This window comes from Pseudophryne corroboree, chromosome 4 (genome assembly GCF_028390025.1).
Source record: "Pseudophryne corroboree isolate aPseCor3 chromosome 4, aPseCor3.hap2, whole genome shotgun sequence".
Lineage (NCBI taxonomy): Eukaryota > Metazoa > Chordata > Amphibia > Anura > Myobatrachidae > Pseudophryne > Pseudophryne corroboree.
Genome location: NC_086447.1, coordinates 483,479,939 through 483,506,960, shown reverse-complemented (window position 1 = coordinate 483,506,960; position 27,022 = coordinate 483,479,939). Strand labels below are relative to the sequence as shown.

Genomic DNA, 27,022 nt, shown 5'->3' with positions numbered 1-27,022 from the left:
CTGGAAAAGAAAAGTGCCCATCTGGCCTGACGAGGGTTGAGACATTGTGCGCCTTTCAGATATAAAAGGTTCTTGTGGTCTGTAAGTATGGTGATTGAATGAGAAGCTCCCTCCAACAGATACCTCCACTCTTCTAGAGCGAGCTTGATGGCTAGCAACTCCTGGTCGCCAATGGCATAGTTGCGGTCAGCTGGGAAGAACTTCCGGGAGAAGAAACTGCAAGGGTGTAAATGGCCATCTTTAGCCCTCTGAGATAACACCGCTCCTACTCCAACGGAGGAGGCATCCACCTCTAAGATGAAAGGAGAGTCGATGTCAGGCTGTTTCAGAACAGGCGCAGAGATGAACCTTTGTTTTAAAAGATGAAATGCTTGCATGGCTTCTTCAGACCACTTGGACGGGTTAGCACCCTTCTTAGTGAAAGCAGTAATAGGCGCCACAATGGTGGAAAAGTCTCGTATAAACTTTCGGTAATAGTTGGCGAACCCTAAGAACCTCTGGACCCCTTTGAGGGTTAAGGGTACCGGCCAATTTTGGATTGCTTGTAGTTTCTCAGGATCCATCTCTAGTCCGGAACCGGACACAATGTACCCTAGAAACGGAATGGACTTGACTTCAAAGACGCATTTCTCTAATTTGCAATAGAGATGATTGACACGGAGACGGGACAGAACCTCTTTAACCCAAAAACGATGTTCCTCTAAATCGTTGGCAAAAATGAGGATATCGTCTAGATAGACCACGACATGACGGTATAGAATGTCTCTGAAGATCTCATTGACAAAATGCTGGAAGACAGCTGGAGCATTGCTCAATCCGAAGGGCATGACGAGGTACTCATAATGTCCGTCACGGGTGTTAAAGGCGGTCTTCCACTCGTCACCCTCACGGATCCGGATGAGATTGTATGCACCTCTCAAGTCCAGCCTTGTAAAGATGGTAGCTCCGCTAACTCTGTCAAAGAGCTCAGTAATCAGGGGTAAAGGATAACGGTTCTTGATGGTAATGTCGTTCAAACCTCTGTAGTCGATGCACGGCCGCAGACCACCATCTTTCTTTTTTACAAAAAAGAAGCCTGCGCCGGCTGGAGAAGAAGAAGGTCGAATGAACCCCTTTGCTAGGTTCTCTTTAATGTATTCCTCCATAGAATGCGTCTCAGGCAGAGACAACGGATAAGTTCGGCCTCGAGGTGGAACCTTCCCTGGAACGAGATCAATCGGGCAGTCCCATTCTCTATGAGGAGGAAGGATATCAGCAGAAGCTTTACTGAACACATCCGTGAAATCTTGATATGGAGGAGGTGGAACATCAGACGACCTGGGGGAGGAAGAACAGACAGGCAATACTTTAAACAAACATGTCTCAGCACAGGAGGAACCCCATGCCAGGATTTGCGTAGTCGTCCAATCAATTGTAGGATTGTGAAGACGGAGCCATGGAAGGCCCAGGACCACAGGATGTGTGGCTCTTGGAATCACTAAAAAAGAAATAAATTCAGAATGAAGAACTCCCACTCTCAGACGAACTGGTAGAGTCCTTAGGGAAATAACTGCATCAAAAATCTTGCTGCCATCCACGGCAGTTAAGGAGATGGACGAAGGAAGTCTCTCGGTGGGTAGGGACCACCGTTTAACATAGACTTCGGTAATAAAGTTCCCAGCTGCTCCGGAATCAAGGAGGGCAATGACGTTCCGATAACGTTGAGCAATTTGGAGCGACACTGGGAGATTACAATCATGAGGAGATGGAGAGGAGATCATTACTCCTAGCCGGCCCTCTCCTGGGCGAGCTAGGGTTTGGAGTTTTCCCGGACGTTCGGGACAGGCATTGATGGTGTGAGACGGAGCTGCACAGTAAAGACAAAGAGACTCAGAGAGACGTCTTCGGCGCTCAGCAGGAGTTAAACGGGAACGGCCAATTTGCATGGGCTCGTCTTTAGATGGTGACAGTTGGTGAGGAGGAGGAGCAGAAGATTTTGGAGCAGATGATCTTCCACGCTCAGTTGCTCTCTCTCTGAAACGTAAATCAACTTTCGTGCAGAGTGAGATTAGCTCATCTAACTTAGAGGGTAAGTCTCTGGTAGCTAACTCATCTTTAATACGCTCAGATAAGCCATGCCAGAATGCAGCATACAGGGCCTCGTCGTTCCATGCCAGTTCGGATGCCAGGATCTGGAACTGTATCAGATATTGTCCTACAGTACCTGACCCCTGGCGTAAACGGAGAATCTCGGATGAAGCTGAGGTTACCCGGCCTGGCTCGTCGAAGATGCGCCTGAATGTTGAGACGAATGCCGTGTAAGAAGATAGCAGGGTGTCGGACCTCTCCCATAACGGTGATGCCCAATCAAGGGCTGAGCCACTGAGAAGAGAAATAATGAAGCCAATTTTTGTACGGTCACTGGGAAAATTGCCAGGTTGTAGCTCAAACTGAATCTCACACTGGTTGAGAAATCCCCTGCAGAATCTTGGAGATCCGTCAAATTTTGCTGGCGTTGGAAGATGAAGACGTGGAGCAGAAATGGGTAAGGTGGGTGGGGTTATAGCTGGAGTCACTGTGGTTGACGCACCAGACGCGCCTGATCCACGGAGAGTTGTCTGAATCCCATCCAGCCGAGTAGAGAGATCCTGGAGACAGCGGATGATGTGGCCCTGTGCAGCCTCCTGATGTTCTAGTCGGGCTGCCAGTTCTTGCATCGGCCTGGCCGCTTGATCCTGGTCTCCGGCTGGATTCATTAGGTCAGTGCTTACTGTCACAACTGAGGGCCTGAGCTGACGGGAGGCAGCCTCAGTTGTAGGGGCTGAGATGTACCGGAACCTGGGAGGTTGTATCAGACCCCTGGTGTTATGCACACCAGTGCCTGCAGGAAAGTACTGGTGTCAGAACTGTTATGCAAAACAAATGGACTCACAGACAGACTGGGGAATATGACATAACGTACACAGAAGGTGATAGGGTAACAAAATACACACAAGGTGAACAGAGAAGCCCAGAGGCTAAGGAACTGGGTATCTCCCTTGTATTAGAACTGCTCAGATGGGAAAAGCAAGATGTTGTGTTTTAATACGTAGAGAACCCGAAATGCTGTTGCTAAGGGCAACAGCAAAACCCTAAAGGGTTACCAACGGGTGTGGCAGTAAACTCCTTGGTCAGAGATGGAATGATAGACACAAGGAGAGTCTCCACAATCCTAATTCTCACTTGCAGTGCACAGGTTCAGCTTACTGCCACTAAACTGACCCCTGACACCTAGCACAGTGAGACAGGATTAGACAGGCAAGTCTTAGAATACAGCCGCAAACTTGCTAAGTTCACAGAGTAGTAACAGAACCCCAGCAAGCTAAACGACTGACTCCAGTCTTACTGCTAGGTCTGGATTGGCAGAGTGTAATACCAAATCCCCAGGCCTATTTGCAGTAAGCAACAAACAAATACAAAGCTACACCGTACTGGTTAACTTTCAGGAACTGACTAACCAACAAAGATTCAGCAGCATCTGCTTACCCTGAGAAGAGGCCTTATAAAGCAGGTGCTGTCCACGCCCCACTCAGACCTCACAGACTGTGAGCACAAAAACCAGCACCGGATCCCCTGCCGTGCACAGAGCCTATAACCACTGCACAGCAAAAGACCCGAACCGGAGTATCAGCTGCGCTCAGGTTACTCCGCTAGCACTTGTCTCCCGGTTGCCTTGACGATGTGGCAGCACAGGGCAGGAGACCCTAACAGTACCCCCCCTCTGACGAGGGGTCAAAGAACCCCTACCACCGGGTTTATCGGGGAACTGCGAGAAGAAAGAGCGTATCAGTCTGGGGGCATGAAGATCACAACTGCGCACCCACGACCGCTCCTCCGGGCCATACCCCTTCCAGTGCACCAAAAATGACAGCCGACCCCGAACCACCTTGGAGTCAAGAATCCTTTCAACAACAAACTCCCTCTGGCCACGTATCAGAAGAGGGGAAGGTCTTCCACTGGAAGAAGGATTACTAATCGCCCGTTTTAAAAGGGAACAATGAAATGTTTTATTGATACCCAAAGAACGGGGCAGATCTAACTGAAATGCCACCGGATTGATAACCCTGGTGATCTTATAAGGGCCGATGAACCGGGGGCCTAACTTATGAGATGGCTGTCTCAACTTCAAATTCTTGGTAGACAACCAGACGAAGTCTCCTAATTTGAAGCTGCAGGGTCTTTTCCACTTATCAAAAACCCTTTTGGTCACTAATGACACAGACACAAGGGCTTTCTTCACTTTCCGCCAAATACCTCTAAGGACCGAAACCACAGAGGAACCACCAGGCGTGGAGTCCAGGGGGTCAAAAGAATTGGCCTTAGGATGATGCCCATACACACAAAGGAAGGGAGAGATCCCTGTAGCAGAGTGAGCCGCGTTGTTATAGGCGAACTCCGCCATGGACAGATGAGCAACCCAGTCAGTCTGACACTTGGAGACACACCACCTGAGGAACTGCTCCAAGGACTGGTTCACCCTTTCAGTCTGCCCATTAGACTGCGGATGGTAGCCTGACGACAAGCTGACAGAAATCTGGAGATCGGAACAAAATGCCCTCCAGAATTTGGCCACAAACTGGGATCCGCGGTCAGAGACCACATCAAGTGGCAACCCGTGGAGACGCACAACATGCAGCATAAATAATTCAGACAGGCGTCTGGCCGATGGCAGCCCAACCAGTGGAACGAAGTGCGCCATCTTCGAAAACCTGTCAACGACAACCCAGATGGCTGTCATCCCCGAGGATTTGGGCAAGTCCACCACAAAATCCATTGAAATGTGGGTCCATGGCTTAGATGGGATAGAGAGTGGATGTAATGGGCCAACAGGAACCCCTCTAGGAGTCTTATTTCGGGCACAGATGTCACATGCCCGAACCCACTGATCCACATCCTTAGCCACCGAGGGCCACCACACCGCCCTAGATAGCAACTCCCGAGTTCTGGCAATACCCGGGTGACCTGCCGACTTCTTGGCATGGAATTCCAGGAACACTCGCTGTCTTAACCTAGGAGGCACAAACAAAAGACCTACTGGAAGGTCTGGAGGAGCCTGCTCCTGTGCTCTAAGGACTAATGATAAGAGGTCCTGGGTAATGCCCACTTTAATACATGATGGGGAAACAATGGGCAACGGCTCCTCGGTGGTCTCCTGGATTGGAGCAAAACTCCGCGAGAGCGCATCAGCCTTGATGTTTTTTGACCCAGGGCGATATGTTATCAAAAAATTAAAGCGAGCAAAAAACAAAGCCCATCGTGCCTGCCTGGCATTGAGACGCTTTGCTGACTCTAAATATGCCAGATTCTTATGGTCAGTGAGAATTGAGACCACAAACTTAGCCCCCTCAAGCCAGTGTCTCCACTCCTCGAGTGCATCCTTAATAGCCAACAATTCCCGGTTACCCACGTCATAATTCATCTCGGCAGGCGAAAATTTACGGGAAAAGTAAGCACAGGGATGAAGGCGATTATCAGACACTCCCATCTGAGAAAGCACTGCCCCAATACCCATCTCAGAGGCATCCACCTCCACCACAAAAGGACGCTCTGGATCTGGGTGTCGCAGCACCTTGGCCGAAACAAATGCCCTTTTGAGACGGGCAAAAGCCGCTTTAGCCTCACAAGACCATTGAGCAACATCCGCCCCTTTCTTAGTGAGTGCCACCAAGGGCGCCACTATAGACGAAAATCCAGCGATAAATCGTCTATAAAAATTCGCAAAGCCCAGGAAACGCTGAAGCGCCTTCAAACTAGTGGGCTGCACCCAATCCAGGACTGCCTGTACCTTGGAACCCTCCATTTGGAAACCTTCTGGGGAGATAATATATCCTAGAAATGCGATTTGCTGAACTTCAAATTCGCACTTCTCCAGCTTCGCCCCAAGCCGGTGGTCTCTGAGTTTCTGGAGGACTAAGCGTACATGCTTCCGATGTTCCTCCAGGGAATGGGAGAAGATTAGGATGTCATCTAAGTATACAATTAAGAATCTATCCAAATATTCCCTGAGCACATCATTCATGAAATCCTGGAAGACTGCCGGGGCATTACAGAGCTCAAAAGGCATCACCAAATATTCATAATGCCCTGAGTGGGTATTAAAGGCAGTCTTCCATTCATCCCCCTCTCTTATTCGGATTAGATTGTACGCACCGCGTAGGTCAATCTTAGAAAAAATGGTGGCAGTACGAAGCTGGTCAAACAAGACCGAAATGAGAGGCAGTGGGTATGAGTTTTTAATCGTGATACGGTTTAATTCCCTGAAGTTGATGCAGGGTCGCAACGAACCGTCCTTTTTACCCACGAAGAAGAACCCCGACCCAACTGGAGACTGTGAAGGTCTGATAAATCCCTTAGCCAAGTTCTCCTGAATGTACTCTGCCATAGCCTGAGTCTCAGGACGTGACAGGGAGTACAACCTGCTCTTGGGAAGCTTAGCATTTGGCAACAAATCAATGGCACAGTCATAGGGGCGATGGGGAGGTAGTACCTCTGCAACTTTTTTGGAGAACACGTCCGCAAAATCTGCATAACACCCTGGCAATCCTGGCAAACTTAGCTGCGAGAGCCTGACTGGAAGGCTCAAGCAACTCCTGAAACAATCAGTACCCCAACTAAGAATCTCCCCAGAGACCCAGTCAAATTGAGGATTGTGGGCCCTTAACCAGGGTAACCCCAACACCAATGGGGCAAAAGTACAGACAGTCACATAAAAGGACAATTTTTCAGAGTGTGTGGCTCCAATAAACAAAGAAATCTGGCTAGTGCAAGAGGTAATTTTACCTTGGGATAATGGTTCCCCGTTTAACCCACAAATCTCAATTTCCGATGCCAAGGGTACTAAGGGAGCAGAGTGTTTCAGGGCGAATTGGCGGTCCATAAAAACCCCGTCGGCCCCACTGTCCACAAAGGCCTCAGTCTTGACAGTTTGACCGAGGATCTTCAAGGTCACCGGAATGATAAAAGTCTTCTTGGGAAATTCTGACTTCTGGCCTGACAGGATATTTCCCATCACCCTCAGGCCCTGAAGTTTTCCGGCTTTTCTGGGCATGATACTACCACATGACCTTTATTCCCACAGTACAAACACAACCCCTGCTGTCTCCTCCGCGTCTTCTCATGCGAGGAGAGGCGGGTAGCCCCAATCTGCATAGGCTCCTCGGAAAATTCCTCAGAGTCTGAGGTTCCCTTGGGAAGGAAGGAAATCTCAGTCTCCCTTTCAAGCCTACGCTCTCTCAGCCGTCTATCCACCCGGATGGATAACTGCATGAGCTGATCCAAGCTATCAGGCAAGGGATATTGTACCAGTTGGTCCTTTATCTGGTTAGAAAGACCTCTTCGGTACTGGTGTCTCAGGGCTGGGTCATTCCACTGCGTATCATGGGCCAACCTCAGAAACTCCGTACAGTAAACCTCAACTGGCCTTCGCCCTTGCTTAAGGATCGAAATCTGAGCCTCGGCTGAGGCCGTCTTGTCAGGGTCATCATACAACATGCCCAGTGCCGTAAAAAAAGCATCAACACTTTTAAGCGACGGACAGTCAGGCTGCAACCCATATGCCCAGACCTGTGGGTCTCCTTGTAGCAAGGAAATCACTATGCCCACCCGCTGAATCTCCGACCCAGAAGACTGAGGCCTAAGCCGGAAGTATAGCTTGCAGCTCTCCTTGAAACAAAAGAACTGCGAGCGATCTCCAGAAAAACGATCCGGGAGATTTACTTTCGGCTCCTTAACCCCTGCAGGTGCTGCTGCTGCGGGTGCTCCGCCAGCAGCCTGGGAGGTGTGCATTTTAATGGACAAATCATTAAATTGTCGAGTCAGGACCTGCACCTGATCGACCACCTGTTGCAACGTATTTTGAGAGGTATGCTCCATATTCCCACAAAATTTCAACAGGAGTATTAGGCTGCTGAATATGTTATGCACACCAGTGCCTGCAGGAAAGTACTGGTGTCAGAACTGTTATGCAAAACAAATGGACTCACAGACAGACTGGGGAATATGACATAACGTACACAGAAGGTGATAGGGTAACAAAATACACACAAGGTGAACAGAGAAGCCCAGAGGCTAAGGAACTGGGTATCTCCCTTGTATTAGAACTGCTCAGATGGGAAAAGCAAGATGTTGTGTTTTAATACGTAGAGAACCCGAAATGCTGTTGCTAAGGGCAACAGCAAAACCCTAAAGGGTTACCAACGGGTGTGGCAGTAAACTCCTTGGTCAGAGATGGAATGATAGACACAAGGAGAGTCTCCACAATCCTAATTCTCACTTGCAGTGCACAGGTTCAGCTTACTGCCACTAAACTGACCCCTGACACCTAGCACAGTGAGACAGGATTAGACAGGCAAGTCTTAGAATACAGCCGCAAACTTGCTAAGTTCACAGAGTAGTAACAGAACCCCAGCAAGCTAAACGACTGACTCCAGTCTTACTGCTAGGTCTGGATTGGCAGAGTGTAATACCAAATCCCCAGGCCTATTTGCAGTAAGCAACAAACAAATACAAAGCTACACAGTACTGGTTAACTTTCAGGAACTGACTAACCAACAAAGATTCAGCAGCATCTGCTTACCCTGAGAAGAGGCCTTATAAAGCAGGTGCTGTCCACGCCCCACTCAGACCTCACAGACTGTGAGCACAAAAACCAGCACCGGATCCCCTGCCGTGCACAGAGCCTATAACCACTGCACAGCAAAAGACCCGAACCGGAGTATCAGCTGCGCTCAGGTTACTCCGCTAGCACTTGTCTCCCGGTTGCCATGACGATGTGGCAGCACAGGGCAGGAGACCCTAACACCTGGACATGTAAGTAACATGAAGAATAACCGCCCGAAGGCGTGACCACGACAACTTGAATAAAAGTCAATGATGTTTATTTATGACAAACTCCATGCATCACAGTAGCAGTAAAAGAAACATAAAAGTCAGCAAAGAATAAATACAGTTCCTGGGGACTACAGGGTGGCAGGAGCCACAGGGCACTGGTAGTGTGAGATAGTTCTTATAATCTTCTAGATGGAAAGTCCTTACCAGGCCCGACTGTAGCAATGGAGATAACCCAGGATTGTACCAGCTGGTGTTCCAGGAAAAGCTGGGCTGCTGTAGATAAAACGGCTGCTGTGGATACTGGCTGGAACCAGACTGTTGTTGGCACGGAGTGGATACTGGCTGGAACCAGTTAAATAATAAATGAACTTGGGAGCGATGAAATATGAGCTGAAGTTAGGAGTTTGAGAGCGGTGAAATTATAATACCGGTGGAGAGTGGTAAACTGTAGAAAGGACACCGGCCCTTTAAGAGAAGCTGTACTCTGCTGGAAGCAGGTAAAGTTGTAGCTGGAAACAGATGAATCCAAAATGGATCGGAGAGTCAGGCTACACCGCAGGTGGAATGATGGTGCGGGTCTCTATGGTGGAAGTCTTGAGACAGGAGCTGGAACCTGGAAGACAATCACAGGAGAGAGACAAACAGGAACTAGGTTTGACAACCAAAGCACTGACGCCTTCCTTGCTCAGGCACAGTGTATTTATACCTGCAGCAAGGAAGGGATTGGCTAGGCAATTATGCAAATAATTAATACAGACAACAGATTGGTGGAAAATGATCAGCTGACAGAATCCAAGATGGCTGCGCCCATGCAGACACTTGGAGGGAAGTTTGGTTTGTAATCCATGTGGTAATGAAAACAGTAATGGCGGCGCCGGCCACCGGAGACAGGAGGCGCCAGGCTGACAGATGCACATCCAACCATGCGGACACAGCGGAGGCCGCGGCTGACGTAATCGCCACTCAGACACTCTGCATGCAGAAGTTCAGGGACGGCGGCGGAGGCCGCGGGAGACGCCATGCCAGGTGTAATATGGCGTTTACTGTGACAGCGTCCCAGAGTGACAGGAGAGGATACCGGAATGTACACATCAGGATAACAGATGGAATCCGGTCCTGGAGCGCTGAGCCAGCCTTAGGAGGCATCTGATGGGTAAGAAATGGCGTCCAGATACCCGGATCGTGACAACTATATTTCATACCACTCCGAAATGCTTAATGTCAATATATTAAATGCTATAGCCTTGGATAATTTTTTTCAGCTAGAAAGCTGGCCAATCTGTCCTTAAATGCATTTACAGAGTCCGCCATTATTACCTTCTCTGGCAGGGAGTTCCAAATCCTTATTGCCCTTACGGTGAAGAACCCTTTCCTGTTTTGTACAGAATTTTTTCTCCACTAGCCTTAGTTGAGTGTCCACGTGTCCTATACAGAGTTATATTAATAAACAACTCCCCTGCTAACTCCTTGTAATGATCCTTTACATATTTGAAGATATTAATAATGTCTCCTCTTAGCCAACTCTTTTCTAGTGTATACATATTTAGCTTAGTGAGCCGTTCCTAGTACTCCAGTGTCCCTAACCCTTTAATTAGTTTAGTAGCTCGCCTTTGAACTCCTTCAAGTTCCCCAATATCTTTTTATAATATGGTGCCCAAAATTGAACACAATATTTCAGGTGCGGTCGTACCAATGATTTGTACAGCAGCAGGATTATATCCTCGTCCCTTGTCTGTATATCTGTGTATATGTGTATGTTTATGTCTATATGTGTCTATATGTGTGTGTTTATGTGTATATATCTGTGTGTATATATGTGTGTGTTTATGTATGTCTGTGACTATATGTGTGAATATATATATATAAAATGAAAAAGTTTTCTGGGCTCCTACATGCCCAGAGAAAAGAGAAGAATGAGCCCATTGAAGAAGTTGCTTACGCAAGTCTGGAGCATTGAAAGTGCTCCCAGTAGGGGGAGTAGGATTTGCTATAGCTGAATCAAAAACTGTTGCATTTAGAATTGGACATTGATCTTCTGAAGACGAATCCTCCTCTTTAGAGAGATCAAGGAAGGGCATCTGCTTTACATTTTTGAGATCCAGGCCAATAGGTGAGTTTAAAATTGAATCAGGAGAAGAACTGATACCATTGTGCTTGACGAGGAGAGCAACATTACAAATTCTTCAGAAATAGGATATTCCGGTGATCTGTGTAGTCGGTAATTGGGAATTAAGTTCCTTCTAAGTGGTAACGCCATTCTTTGAAGGCTAATTTATTTGCAAGTAACTCTTTCTCTCCAGTGGGGTAGTTCTTTTCCACTGAGGTGTTGACTTCCAGGAAGAAAGGACGAGAGATATCGGGTTGTTGAAGCACTGGAGCAGAGACAAATGCTTCTTTCAATAACTGGAAAGCTTGCTTAGCTTCAGAAGACCAGGAGCTGGGGTTGGCACCTTTACAGGTGAGAGCTGAAATGGAGGCAACCAAAGTGGAGAAGCCACTGATAAATTTCCGATAATAGTTTGCATACCCCAGGAAACGTTTGAGAGATATAGGATAGCTATTCCAAGACAGGATAGTCTTAACTTTCTCCGTAAGAAGACTAGAGCTGGAAATTATATATCCTAGGAATGAAATGGAACGGACCTCAAAGAAGCATTTTTTGATCTTGCAGAGAGTTGATGACTCCTTAGGTGACAAAGAACTTTTTGGACTTGCTGCCGATGGCTCTGCAGATCCCAAGAGAAAATCAAGATGTCGTCCAGGTATATCACTACTGACTGGTACAACAATGTCCTGAAATATCTCATTAACAAAATGCTGGAACACAGCAGGTGCATTACTAAGACCAGAGCCGGCCCTAACCAATATGATGCCCTAGGCAAGATTTTGGCTGGTGCCCCCTAGCACCACCGCTGGTTCCACCTCTGACCTTGCACCTCTTTCCCAGCACCATCACCCCTCACCCATAACAGTCCTTATTTTGGTGTTTGTACCCCCTATATTTTAAATAGGAACAGTTCGCACATTTGGCGCACAGCCCAAAAAGGGGTGTTTTTGCTGGCAAGGGGCATGGCCACACAATAGTAACCCTAATTCCAATTACACCACACAGTACTGCAACTTTATTCACATTTGATCATGCGATAGTTTCCATAATTCATATTACATACCACAGTAGTATTACTTTACCTTATAAACATTACTCCTCACAGTAGAGCTCCTTATTCACATTACATCACACTGAATTGCTCCTTATTCACATTACACCACACACTATTTCTCTTTATTCACATTAGATGACACAGTAATGCCCTTTCTATACGCAACGCCACATAGTAGAGCACCTTATACACATACTGCCACACATCAGTAATGCATTTATACACATAATTCCACACAGTAATGCCCCTTACACATATGAGACACATCATTAATGTCCTTATAAACATAATGCGTCTTACATATTAGGACAACCTTTATTAATGCCCTTTTACACATAATGTTCCTTACACATATGCCGCACATTATTAATGCCCTTATACACATAATGACACACATAGTGCCCCTACACATTTGCTGCACATTATTAGTGCCCCTATACACATAATGACACACATACAGTAGTACCCTGTTACACATATGCCGCACATTATTAATGCCCTTATACACATAATTACACACATAGTGCCCCTTACACATATGTTGCACATTATTAATGCATTTTTACATGACAAACATAATGCTCCTTACATATTCCAAACACTACTGCACGACCAACCCATGCTCCCTTAACCCGATCAAAGAGTTCAGTTATAAGGGGTAATGGGTAACGTTTTTTTATAGCAATATCATTTAATCCCCTATAGTCAATGCCTGGATGAGGACTCCCAACTTTTTTTTTGACGAAGAAAAAACCTGTGCCGGCAGGTGAAGATGAAGGTCCTATGAAGCCTTTCTCGAAGTTCTCTTTAATGTACTTGGACATAGTAGCTGTTTCAGGAATTGAAAGAGGGCAGGTTCTCCCCCTGGGAGGCGATTTGCCTGGTATAAGATCGATTGGTCAGCACAATTCCCTATGTGGTGGTAGTTTGTCTGCCCCACTTTTACTGAACACATCTGCAAACGAATGGTAGGGCCCTGGAAGAGCATCTGGAATGGGTACATCAGACTTCTGGACAGAAAGGATCTTTTGCAGGCACCATGAATGACATTCAGCTCCCCAGGAAAGAAGTTGCATGGTGGTCCAATCCACTTTTGGATTATGCTGCTGAAGCCAAGGAAGGCCGAGGATGATTAGTTGAGAAGACTTGAAAAAAATAATAATAAATAAATAACTTTGGAATGCAAAACTCCCACGAAGAGTCAGAGGACAAGTTTCTTGGGTTATAGTCCCATGAGGAATTACACTCCTGTCTACAGCTGTGAGAGTGATAGCTTGTGGACACTTCTTAATGGGAATCTGGTAGCGAGATACCAAATCTGCAGAAATAAAGGGCTTAATTCAGAGTTGATCGCAGCAGCAAATATGTTGGCAGTTGGGCAAAACCATGTGTACTGAAGTGGGGGCAGTCATAACATGTGCAGAGAAAGTTAGATTTGGGTGGGGTGTGTTCAAACTGAAATCTAAATTGCAGTGTAAAAGTAAAGCAGCCAGTATTTACCCTGCACAGAAACAAAATAACCCACCCAAATCTAACTCTCTCTGCAAATGTTATATCTGCCACACCTGCAGTGCACATGGTTTTGCTCAACTGCTAACAAATTTGCTGCTACGATCAACTCTGAATTACCCCCAAAGTTTCCTGCGGCACTGGAATCCAGAAGAGCTGACAAAGTCTTGAGACCGGTGGACAACTGCAGGGACATAGAGATAACCGAATCCTTCTTGATTGGAGAGATTTTCAAAGTTTCTAGCTTCGACCCTCTTTCTGAATCTAGGACCACTTATTTCCCAGATGTTTGGAACAAGTAGTTAATAAGTGTCCATCCTCACCACAATACATACATAAGTTCATCTGGCTACGGTACTGCCTTTCCTTGGCAGTTTGGAAAGGGTCACCTGCATAGGTTCAACATCAGAAACAGGCGAACTGGGACCAGGAACAGGGCATGGTCTAGGTCGCTCAAGGCGAGAGTTCTCGTGACTCCTCTCTCTGAGGCGGAGATCGATTTTGTTGCACAGAGACATGACGTCCTTTAGTGTAGCTGGCAGGTCACAGGAAGCTAACTCATCTTTGTGTTTATTGTTAGGGAAAATAAAAAGAAGGCTCTTGTGTGGGTGCACACTTGACAACTAGAAACGTTTTATAAAGTCAAATACAGATAAAACGATAATTTTAATATTTATGCATTAAAAATGGGTCAACGATCACCAAACTGACAATAGATCAAGACAGTAAAGGCATAGGTTATAAAAACAGTGAATGTTCTGGTCTCATGTAGTTATGGAATAACTTGAAAAAGATGTAGACACATACAGTACTGCATCTATTTCACCTCGACCAGTACAGATGAATCTGTATTGATGAGACCATCATAGGTCAAGAAAAAATGTATATAAAGAGGCCATAATTGGTCAAGGAAACACCTCGGATAACCTCACCCCCAATTTTTGTGTGTGTGGGGTCCCGCAAAGAGGGATCTAACTGTGCGTATACGTCCTTTGTCAATGTGTCAGCCAATTGCTGTACTGTTGTAATCGAAAATCAAGAGTGATGAAAGAAGAAAAAGTGGTGATACTGCTGTTAGTGTTGCATCATATAAAGGCCCATCAGGTACACATAACTCTACAACACCGGGTATTCCTAGGAGGTCTCCCTTCAAAGTACTGACCCGGCCCACCACTGCTTGGGTTCCAAGATCAGACGAGATCGGGCATGTTCAGTGAGGAATGGTAGTAGATAGTGTTAGTAATTGACACAACACCAATGAGAGCGTACCTAGGTAGAATAGTTTAAGTATCTGTATCAGGTGCTAAAAATTCAAATGCAGAAAGAAGATGAAGTAGTGGATCTGCTGTCCAGCGTTAGATATGGGAGAGTTGACACTCATGATCAGCAAATATCAAAAGTAAATACACATCAGTAGGATTGGAGCAAAGCCAAAACCATGGAGCAAGGCAATACAAAGTGCAATCAATCTTTGTGATTTAGACAGCTCCTGTTGGTACTGATAAACAGCAGATGTTACAATGGATACTACTCAGCTGAAGTTAGACAGCCTTATCGCTGTCATATATAAGCCATATGTATAGGTATATCCATTTATGTGCTTTGCAACATTTCTATTCGTGCTGGAAAACAACAAAAATTGCAACAACAGTATCAGTGACGGCTAGAAAGGAGTCACCTGCAATGCCACTGGTGTACTCATACTGCAGCATAATATTCAACACAGAGATACCTTCGATACATGCAGAGTCATTAATGTAGAGATATTCATTGTCTGTGCAGAATCCCTGGAGTGAGGAAACCTGTGAGAAAAATGCTTTTCACCCACCTTGCAGGCTTGTTCACTTCCTGGTGTCCTATACTTTGTCCTGTTGTGGGATTGATATAGCTGGTAGGCGCAATTAAATTAAATTACTTAATGGGAGAAATGTATTACTCACCGCTTGGGTATTACAGTTAAAGAAATGTTTCACCGGGATGTCATACCCATAGCGATCTGTGACACAATTAGTTTTTAGAATTTGTGGGCATGCCTTGCAACACCCACATGGAAAGGATCCTGTAACGGGGTTAGATTTGGATATCCTATTTTGCAAGTGACTGTGAACTAATATGTCTCTGATCAGGGGTGTATTTAGGGGTCCAAGCGCCCCATGCCAAGTAAAGGACTGGTGCCCCCCCCCTATATTTGGAATAGGGAAGGTACGTGTGCCAATAAAAAAAAGGGGTGTGGCCACTCAATAGTACCCCAATTCAAATTACACCACAATAGTGTGTCTTACTCACATTACACAACACGGTAATGTACAGTACATTATTTACGTTATGCTACACAGTAGTACCAGGGGTGATCCCAGAGAGGAGGGGACCCGTATGCAGACTCAACATTTGGGCCCCCTCCTCTCTCGTAGCTATCACCGCTGCTGCTAGCACTCTGAGTGCTGTAGACTCTGGCACAGTGCCAGAGTCTACAGCGCATGCACAGGACTCCGAAAAATGGCCACCGTGCCATTTTTTCGAAGTCCTACGTATGCGCTGTAGACTCTGGCACTGTGCCAGAGTCGCTAGTGCTCAGTTCGCTAGCAGCGGTGGTGACGGCTATAGGAGAGGAGGGGACCCACACACAGTCAGCGATGGACTCTGGAAAGGTAAGTATAAGAGAAATGGGTGCAGTGTGTGTGGTGTGGGCCCCCCTGGACTCAGGTGCCTGTGTGCACCGCACAAACTGCACCCAATATAGATACGCCACTGAGTACTACCCCTTATACACATTATGCCACACAGTAGTGCCCATATATATGGGAAGGCATGCATGCTCCTGGGAAAGTGGGCATTGCCTCATAATTTTACATTGTGATATCAAACTATACAATGGGGTTTGAAAGTTTGGGCACCCCAGGCAAAAATTCATTTTAATGTGCAAAAAGAAGCCAAGGAAAGATGGAAAAAGCTCCAAAAGGCATCAAATTACAGATTAGACATTCTTATAACATGTCAAAAAAAGTTTGATTTTATTTCCATCATTTACACTTTCAAAAGAACAGAAAACAAAAAATGGCGTCTGCAAAAGTTTGGGTACCCTGCAGAGTTAATACCTTGTACTGCCCCTTTAGCAAGTATCACAGCTTGTAAACGCTTTTTGTAGCCAGCCAAGAGTCTTTCAATTCTTGTTTGAGGTATCTTCGCCCATTCTTCCTTACAAAAGTCTTCCAGTTCTTTGAGATTCCTGGGCTGTCTGTGACGCACTGCTCTTTTAAGGTCTATCCATAGATTTTCAATTATGTTGAGGTCAGGAGATTGTGAAGGCCATGGCAAAACCTTCAGTTTACGCCTCTTGATGTAATCCACCATGGATTTTGAGGTGTGTTTAGGATCATTATCCATTTGTAGAAGCCAGCCTCTCTTTAACTTCAGCTTTTTCACAGATGGCATCAAGTTAGCGTCCAAAATTTGCTGGAATCTTATTGAATCCATTTTTCCTTCTACTTGTGAAATGTTCCCTGTGCCACTGGCTGCAATACAACCCCAAAGCATGATTGATCCACCCCCATGCTTAACAGTTGGACAGAGATTCTTTTCATTAAATTCTGTGCCCTTCCTTCTCCAAACGTACCTTTGCTCATTCCGGCCAAAAAGTTCTATTTTAACCTCATCGGTCCACAGAACTTTATTCCAAAATGCATCAGGCTTGTCTATATGTTCATTTGCAAACTTCAAACGCTGATTTTTGTGGTGAGGACGTAGAAGAGGTTTTCTTCTGATGACTCTTCCATGAAGACCCTGGGGTATATTTACAAAGATTCGTGTTTTGGCCATTTTGAAGGGTGTTTGAACTCGAATGGTATCGCGTGCATTTTACTGCAACTTTTTGAATCCTGATACGGTCATTCACTAAGCTGCTGACTTTTCACAATTCGTATTTTCCGATGCCGATGTGATTCGTAATATCAGGCAGTGTTTTATGGGAGTGATGAGTAAAACACTGCCTGACAAAACACAAGGAATCCCGGATGGATCTGTGACATCCGTGCAGGGCTTCATTGTGTACCTTAAAAAGGTTTTTAAAGTGTTTAAAAATCTGAAAAAAAATTGCGTGGGGTCCCCCCTCCTAAGCATAACCAGCCTCGGGTTCTTTGAGCCGGTCCTGGTTGAAAAAATGTGTAAAAAATTGACAGAGGTTCCCCCATATTTGATCAACCAGCACCGGGCTCTGCGCCTGGACCTGGTGCAAAAAATACGGGGGACAAAAAGCGTAGGGGTCCCCCGTATTTTTTGAACCAGCACCAGGCTCCACTAGTCAGAGAGATAATGCCACAGCCGGGGGACACTTTTATATAGGTCCCTGCGGCCCCGGCATTAAATCACTAACTAGTCACCCCTGGCTGGGGTACCCTGGAGGAGAGGGAACCCCTTAAATCAAAGGGTCCCCCCCACCAGCCATCCAAGGGCCAGGGGTGAAGCCCGAGGCTGTCCCCCCCATCCATGGGCTGCGGATGGGGGGCTGATAGCCAAGTGTAAAATAAAAGAATATTGTTTTTTGCACAAGAACTACAAGTCCCTGCAAGCCTCCCCCGCAAGCTGGTACTTGGAGAACCACAAGTACCAGCATGCGGGGTGTCAAAGTCAGAAAAATATCTCTATGCACACTACCATATTTGCACCTCATACAGGTCCGTGCTGCGCATGCGTACACTCTCCCGTGCGTGCGCATACTCGCTGTCGCGTGCACCCGCAGGCGCACGATGTGCGCATTTACGGTAGAGTTTATGTGATCGTAGCGTGCGACTCAATCGTTACATATTTTCACTATATAATGTATTTTGTAGATCATGGTCCCTTTGATAGATTCTGAAAGTTTAGTTAATGTAGCATGTTCCTGGACAGAGAGATCCCTCTTTGTATTGTACGAAGGGTCCAACAGGGGTCATACAGTGATGTTTAGTATCCATCGGAAGAGTATTTAATTAGCAATATTCCGGTGTTGGTTAGGAGCGGATTAATCGCTCGTGCGAATAGTTATGGACATAAGAAGTTTATGTCCATTTACTATTATTTGCACTTACTTATCCATGCGGCGGGAAACCTAGTTTCCCACCCACCTGAGCAGTTGGAAATTGTCACAGCCCACCTGTATGAATCAACCTATGACCTTTTGTTATAATGCGAGGAGGAATTCCTGTGTCCAATGAACAATGAGATTGTAGGGACCATTGAATTGTATTGTGTGTGGGGCATAAATAGACAAGCCGATCACATCCAGCTCACTCTTCAACGGTTCTCATTGCTGATAATCGGGAGCTGGATGTCCAGAGGCGCATGCGATCGTTCCCCTTTGTGCGTAAGTTTTCTCCGCAATCATATTGATCTTACTGTTATTGTGAGCCATTTCTCTCTCTCTCTCTCTCTCTTCTCCTCTTTCTCTCTTATTTTCCCTTAAAACATAATTGTATTGTATTGTATTTCCCGTGTAGTTATCTGGTTAGTTAGTCTATGTTATATTGTAGTGTATGACTTGTATTGTATTAATTCTTTTGCAAGTATAACATTCATAATATATATATAAGGCGTTGGACCCTAAGCACGGTATCTGTGTATTTCTTATAGTGTTAAGTATTCTCAGAGCGTCGGTGACGCTCGAACAGCTTTTAAGTTAATAAGGTTATACTGTGCTGCATTTACACTCTATCACTACACTAAGGTCTTACTGCATAATACACTGTTTATGGTTTAGATATAAAGGTTTAACATTGTGAGCGTCAGCGCCGCTGGTGATCTCCTCGTGGTCCCGAGCGTCCGCTACGCTATAGCGAATCATTACGTTAGTCGGCAGCCAATAGCGTGCCTGCCTGTGATCTTTTGGCCGTGAGCTAACGTGACGCTTGAGCGTCTCGACTACGGCTAAGCGATTGTTACGCAACGTGCGTACCCTTACGGTACTCCATACGTAAATAGCGTACAGTGTTCGTAGACCTCATAAAGGGTATTATATAAGATAAATATTTAGCTTTATCAATTGGCTGCTCGTCCAGTCCTTCACATATCTCTGCTAGGTAATTTCAGCAGACATTATCCATCAGCAAAGGGCGGGAGATCATATTCTTCGCAATGCTGACGGGATAAGCGTCTGCTTCGCTTAGTAAAGGGTGCTGAAGGAATCCGGGAACCGGAGGTAAGAACAACACACTAGTGTCTTTTAAAACTGTTTATTTCTGTTTTGTATACACACGCATATATCTGCATTCCTTTTTCGTGTATATTCATATCACTCTCCTGTTTGCCATTGTATAATTGATAAACGTGCTAAGAGAGATTTGTCGCTATTTAAATAGTTAAAGTGTAAAAGTTATACACTAAGGGGTAATTTGTAAAATACACACACAGCTTTACCTGAGATACAAGAAAGACCTGTGTGGGGCTTGGTAGATGATTACAGTTAAAAGAATCATCTACATTAATAAACGTGCTAATTGTATTTTGTGGCCAGCGTACACGTGTCTCTAACAAAAGGCTGAGACTCGCGAACACAACCCAAAGGCCGACGCACGCAGCGTATATTACGCAACGGAGCGTCTGGGTACGCCCACCGAAACTCAAATCGCACAATAGCATTGTTTTAGTGGGGGCGGTATAGCATAGCCACGTGATAATAGCACAAATTGATTTCAGTTTTTCCAAAACTTAGTTTAAATACCTTACTTTACTGTAATGCCTCTGGGGACAGCTATCAGACTACGGGAAATGATTTTTCTGATCAGAAAACTATAAGAATGATAGTGGGTTGAAAACGGTATGAGTGTATTGAATCCCGCTTTGTGAACTGAGTGATCTGGGTGATCTTTGGTGGAACGTGATGAGCACGGTCTGAGTGAAAACGTGCAACAGAGTGTGATAAAGTTTTCGTTGTATTACGCTCTGGCTGTTTTGGAGCACAGTAGGGAGACTCCAATGATCCTACCATTTATGGGCAACAAGTGTCTATAAGTGGTACGATTGGACCGCACGGTTGTATGTGTGACCAATAACGCAACGTGATATGAGGTAGTATATCCATGCGTAAATCTTGCCCTCATACGTGTTGTAGGGAGCACATGCAAGCGTGATTTGTGTAAAGAAGGGAATTTTCACTGGTCTCTCAGGAAAATCTCTAGAGATAGGGCCTGTAACGGTTACACGTGTCTGCTAAAAGGGGCGGATTCGTTGTACTCGGAGCAGAAGGAGTTCAGTGGAAGAGCTTTAAGGATTTCCACCGTAGACTTCTGTGTTTGGTGCATTTTAGGAAGTTTTTCTGTGTTAAAAAAGGTCCACAATGGAAGCCAAGTGCACAACACAGGGACGTTCAGCAGTCAGGGTTCAGACTGCAGAGGCTTGCAGACCCCGAGGGTCTGCTCGGTTAGTAATGTGGAGGAGGTATGGTCCCCACACTGAGACCTTTTGTGATGAATGGACACGAATGACTGCGGGGGATAAGGCACCATTTCCCGGGATAGGTAGTTTTGACTTAGAGGTATTGCATTATTTAAGGCAAAGGATCTGTCTCATAAAATCCTGGAAACAACGAGTTAAACATGATGATTGTTTGCAGATATGGCTACAGGAAAGTGACATGCAAAGAAATGTAACTTACATACCTAACTTTCATCTTGAGAGGAGAGACATGGCAATGGAGAGGATTATGGTTGCGGAGAAAGGCACAATGGGGTGCGATAAAAGTGCACTTAGTAACTATATTAAGAATGAATGTAACAAACGTAATAAGGTTTATAAAAATGAAAGTGTTAAATGGACAACTATTAACCCATGCAAGTCGCACCCCTTGTTAAACTTTCCTCAGGAACACCAACAAGAAAGTGAGCCCAGCACAATGTCGGAGCCTTTTCCAGCAGCCATCACACAAGACATCCAGGTGGACGCGACCAAATCGGTAAAGACTGTAATCAAACCCCCTAACGGAGGGTCAGGTGAGGTCGTGTCCACAGGTACGTATGGTATTATACATCACGCACAAACAAATGTACCTCATATCGTGGAATCAATTCAGAATGACGTTACTGGACTTAATCCTGTCAAGGTAATTGCAGTACCAAATGGGAAAACTGACTCTTCAGGAGTCACTCCTGTCAGGAACATCGCCATGTACTGCCCCTTTTCCCGAACAGAATTAAGAACAATTCTGTCTGAATTTCCTGATCCCAGGAAAGACTTAGTTGCTTGTCAAAAATACATTAGAGTGCTAGGAAACACTGCAGAGCCAAATAACAAAGATTGGAGGACAGTTTTGAGGGCATGTTTACCCCCCGATGTTGATTCATTGAAATTTATCGCTGATTGTAAGCTAGATGAGGAAGTATTACTAACAGACAAGTATAACCAAGATAATGTAAAAAGAATCAATCTACAGTTAGGAGTATATTTTCCTACAGTAGTAAAGTGGAATAAAATCTTTACAATAAAACAAAAAGAAGGTGAATCCGCATCAGAGTATTTTCACCGGGCTCTGCAGGATATGGCTAGGTACACTGGTATAGATGACATTGAAACTAACGTACACCACAGAGAGGTAGCTGTGTCTGTATTAATGGACAGCTTAAAAGACACACTAAAAATTAGGGTACAAACCTCTATACCTCATTGGAGAGGTATCTCGGTGGCTGCATTAAGAGAGTCCGCTATCGAGCATGACCAAAATATCCAAAGAACCAGGGAAGCACAGGGAGAGCGGTTGATGGTACTGAGCATCCAAGCACTAGAGGAGGCATCAAGTCGACCGCAACCCCAGGCCCCTAGCACATGGAGAAAGCCAAGGATTTGTTATCATTGTAGAAGAGAAGGGCATTATGCCAGCAACTGTAATAACCCACATAAAGTCAGACCCCCTAGACCAAGAAATGAGCAAAATTATAACACACACAATTATAATCAGGGATCTTTTAGGAAGAATTTTGGGCCACACCCATGATATGTAGTCAGGAAAGGTGATCATTAGGACTGATGGTAAGCCTGAGGTAACGGTTAATAAATTGGGAGGTCATTCACTGAAGACACAGGAATGACAAGGTGAAACGTTGTAAATGTATTTGTGAAAAATGTTTTTTTTCTCTCTCTCTCCCCATCTCTGACGATTATTAGTAAGGACTCAAACATTGCATATCCGCTTGGTCTTTGCAGAAGTCTACCAAACCCCAGCATGACCTATCCGCATCAATGTATCCTGGCCAGATACAGACAGTGGAGTAATGCAGGTGCTGGTGGGGAGGGACTGCGCAAGGAAACCATTGGACATGTAGATATGACAGCCTGATGATCTGACAATGTTTAAAAAAAAAAATGTTCGAAAAATGTTTTTTTCTCTTTTCCTATTGCTGGTTATTGTTGATTTATGTAATATATATATGCATATGAATTGTTCTCTCTCTTTTGTTTTTTTATTTTCCTCTCTTCTCACTCATGTTTTCATGGTTTAAAGATGGTATGTCATACATCAGCTAGACAAATGGTAATGCAAGATTTTTGCTCCTTACAGAAAGATCGCTGGTTTGGAAGAAATATTGCATCACCGGAATGTTCGTTTGGAAGACTGAGAGACAGCACCTTTGAGATGACAGCAGAAAAAGAAGAACAACAAGACTAGAGAACTTAATTATCGTAACAAGTTTCTCTCCCCCTCAAACTGTTTTTCTGTACCCCATTACAAATTTCTTCTTTTCTCCTCCTGTAAGATGGACTTGCCACAAGAGACTGTGATATGGATTTTCCTGTTGACCCTGATGTTGACCAGAGCAGTCTGTTTCGGTGAGAGTACCAGTGAGGTCGAGAAAGAAGTTTTGACACCAGAAAGGTTCCAATGACTAAGACGGAGGTGTAAATTTCCAATAGCAACACAAGCACCGAACAAAGGCGAGTACCGGAAACAATCTAACAGCCATGTTATTTGTAAACATTTTTTTTTTGGATTGTTAGCTGAAGAAAACTGTATCTGTAGGCTCTGTGACAACGTAGTTGAGGATGGGTGCATTAAGAAATGCCAATCCAGTTTTAATATCCACATGGACCGGCATCCATTGAGTGACTATCACTCCTTAGTGGGTAGTGTGTGTTAAATCAAACAGATTGTTGGGTATGCTCTCAAGTACCTCAAGGTCATAGCAAATCAGGACTAGTACCATTTCCTTTAACGGTAGGGGAGGTACTTGAGCTAAAGGGTGGGAGACCGGTGGACAGGAGGTTTAATATCTCCAGTCCTCCTAGTTTGAAGCTCCACCAATATCATGTGGATAGATCCCTAATATGTTTTAACATTACCAATCCCCGAAAGCCGGGAAGTTGGGAAGTGTCATGGAGCAACCAAACCATGACCTTTTCATATAGAGCAGATAGAATGCCTACAGATACAGAACTTATACGCCACATAGCCAGTAGAGAAAAATCTTTCCGATATAGGTATACCCTAGGAAGTAGGATTACGAGAGTTGGAGAGGTATCACCAGGATACTGCGCACATATCGTACAAACTGATACGTGTACTAAACAAATGGGAGAATTAGGGGTAGGAGATTTCACATGGAGGATGTGTAATATGGTTATGTCTTACTTCGTCCCATATGTTCTCCCCGATGATGCATATTTCATATGCGGGAGGAAGGCGTATAAGTGGCTTGCCCCAAACTCTGAAGGATTGTGTTATATTGGAAAAGTACTGCCTGAAGTAATGACTGTATCACATGACAAAATGAAAGACATACACCGTGGTGCCCAAGCTCCTTATACTCACACCCATTACGAGCACGTAGTTAAAAGGCAACTGACAGAAAGGACAGAGCATCCGGCCTCTGATCTGATCCATGAATCCACCGGGATTCAGGTTCTACGTGCGCTAGATTTCATCCGCACCGCTCGAGGAGTGATGAACTATAGATACATCTCTGCGCTTGCAAATTTGTTAGATAATATCACTGAAATGTATGATGACACGTTTAGGTATACTGGAAGAGAACTTCAAGCTTATAAAACAGAACTGGTACAGCATAGAATGGTTCTTAATTACCTCACAGTAGTGACAGGCGGATATTGTGTCACACTGGCAACACAGTATGGCGTGAAATGTTGCACATATATTACAAATAGCACCGAGGACCCGGTCGAGGTCATAGACCAAAAGATGGACGATATTCTCCAACTGAAGTGGGAATTTCGCAGGAGACACAATCTCACTCTTGCTGCTGTAAGGTAATGAGCTGACTGGTTGGGTGTCATGGTTGAACCCGCGAAATTGGTTCTCTGGTTTAGGAGAATGGGCTCAAGGAGTCATAATGGATGTTGGGAAGTTTCTCCTATGTATCTTAGGTGTTGTTATATCGATTGGTTTGATATTTAGATGCGGTGAGGCTTTAATGAAGTGCAAAAGTAGTACAAGGGTAATGAGTCTGAGGAGTGAGGAAACTGTAATTCCAATGGATTTAATTTATGACCCAAATGTAGAAACAATGATGTGATGAAAATGCGATTTCTACGGTCCGTTTCTTTCACCTGTTTTTCCGTTTTCCTCCAAGGTAAAAAGACCCACTTGGACGAGGAATTTGATGAGCCGATATAGACAACAGATGGATTAAAGAAGAAGTTTTGACAACCTTATACACAGATTTTTGATGAACTATGCCATAGATCCCCAGTTTCCCTAGAAATTTAAAAATTACGCTAGCCCAACACTTTTGTAAATCTATGGACATTGACAAAGTTTTTGCTCGCACCTTATGGGCAAAAGCACAAAGAAGACTGCAATCAACAGACACCGAACAAGACCTCAACCGACAAATGTACATTAACCTGACATAGAATACCACTGCATTTACCGTAATTATGTCTTTTCTTCATCTCTACAACCTTCAGGTAATTACACACATAGTCGATAGGGAATACAGGCACAGATATCAGCAATCACATATTCCCCTATTCATGTATCATCAACTAAAATGTGCTTTTGTTACAACCACAGCCGAAAAGAGCTCGGTAAAGTTTGACAGCCCATCCACAGACCCGTACCACGGGATAAGAAGGAATTCAAATGTATACTTCGCAATACCTCGAAGCTTGATGTACAACACTGTTGCCATATAGACCATTACATAACAATATAATTTAGTAAGTACCAAAGTTAGAACAAATTATGTAAATTAAATAATATGATTTATTACCCAATGTGATTTTAACCAGTTAAGAGTGTGTGTATATATATATTATTGTAAGGTATAACTTAAATAGGTTTGAATGTATTAGTCTTATGTTTTGAGAATTTAGTAGCATGTATTTCTGTGTGTTTTACTGCAAGATTATGGGTCATTATGTAAGAGACAGGTTTTCTCTGTGTAAGCCATATAGCCAGAATACACAATACATTGAGCATTACACAAATTCATCCCTTCCATGCCATTATTCATATCTGTATTAATCAAAGGATTAACGTCTGATCTGCGCTATACCAAGTACAATTAAATCAAAGTTTACATGATATGTAGATATATGTATACTGTATACTTGATTCACACACAGCAAATAAATAATCATAACTTGGTGGATAAAGTCAATAGGTCACCTAGCTCAGGTCTCATAATATGCAAACAGTTACTGGTATGAACAGGGTACATTGGAATTCACAATCAAAGATCTTCATACCTTTAGAGAGTACATCAACCAGCTGGCCTATTGTCCAGTTATACTGCTGGCCAGAGGCAATGATAATATAGGATCAAACGCACTATAAACAGGTCACAATCATTTATGCTAACACCCTAGGGCCTAGGCGAAATAGATCGTTTACACATCCATACAAAGGTAGATCTCTGATGGATAAAGGAATACCAAACTTTATGATCCCAAAATTCTCTACATGCTCACCACCGTGGGACGGAGTTAGCAGAGAACGTTTTATTACACTTTGGAATCTGTCAAAACCTATAATTATGTACTCCATTGGAAACTGTGGGCATATACTAGTTTTGAATTGGTAGAATATAGGATATAAGGGGCAGTCTGATAGATAGAGAGTTAGAAGGAGAGGAGGAAGGAACGAAGTCCAGAGGGAGTCAGGATCCTAAGACGGTAGCTATGAATTATGCCCTCACATATTCTTGCAAGTGTATAGTATGTGTATTAATTGTGTAAGTTTGTAAAACTGTTTGTGTTTTATGTATGTACCATGGTTAAGGAAGTTTAGATAAATTATAAGATTTATTATCATTGTGTTATCTTATCTTGTAATTTGTATCACCTATAATAAATGTACTAGACAAAATAGAGCTGGTATTCCAAGTCTTGAACTCATTTTCGGAATCACTAAAGTTATACATGAAATCTGCATATATTATATAAGGCTCTGCAAGTTGGGACAACTGACTTGTAGTCAAAGTATAGTACTTATATGTTCAATGAGCCAGGATTATATATCTCTGTAAAGTATATTTAGGCTTTGCCTGGAAATATTTCCTGGACAGTAGAGATATAGCTCCTTTAAT

The 27,022-nt window shown here is 44.4% G+C and overlaps 1 long non-coding RNA gene and 1 pseudogene across 1 annotated transcript in view; both read right to left on the bottom strand.

Annotated features, from left to right (window-relative positions):
- The window catches only part of LOC134911521 (uncharacterized), a 68,131-nt gene that overhangs the window by 15,543 nt on the left and 25,566 nt on the right, over positions 1-27,022 (bottom strand). The window lies entirely within an intron of this gene.
- Positions 14,631-14,749, bottom strand: LOC134911974 (5S ribosomal RNA; annotated as a pseudogene).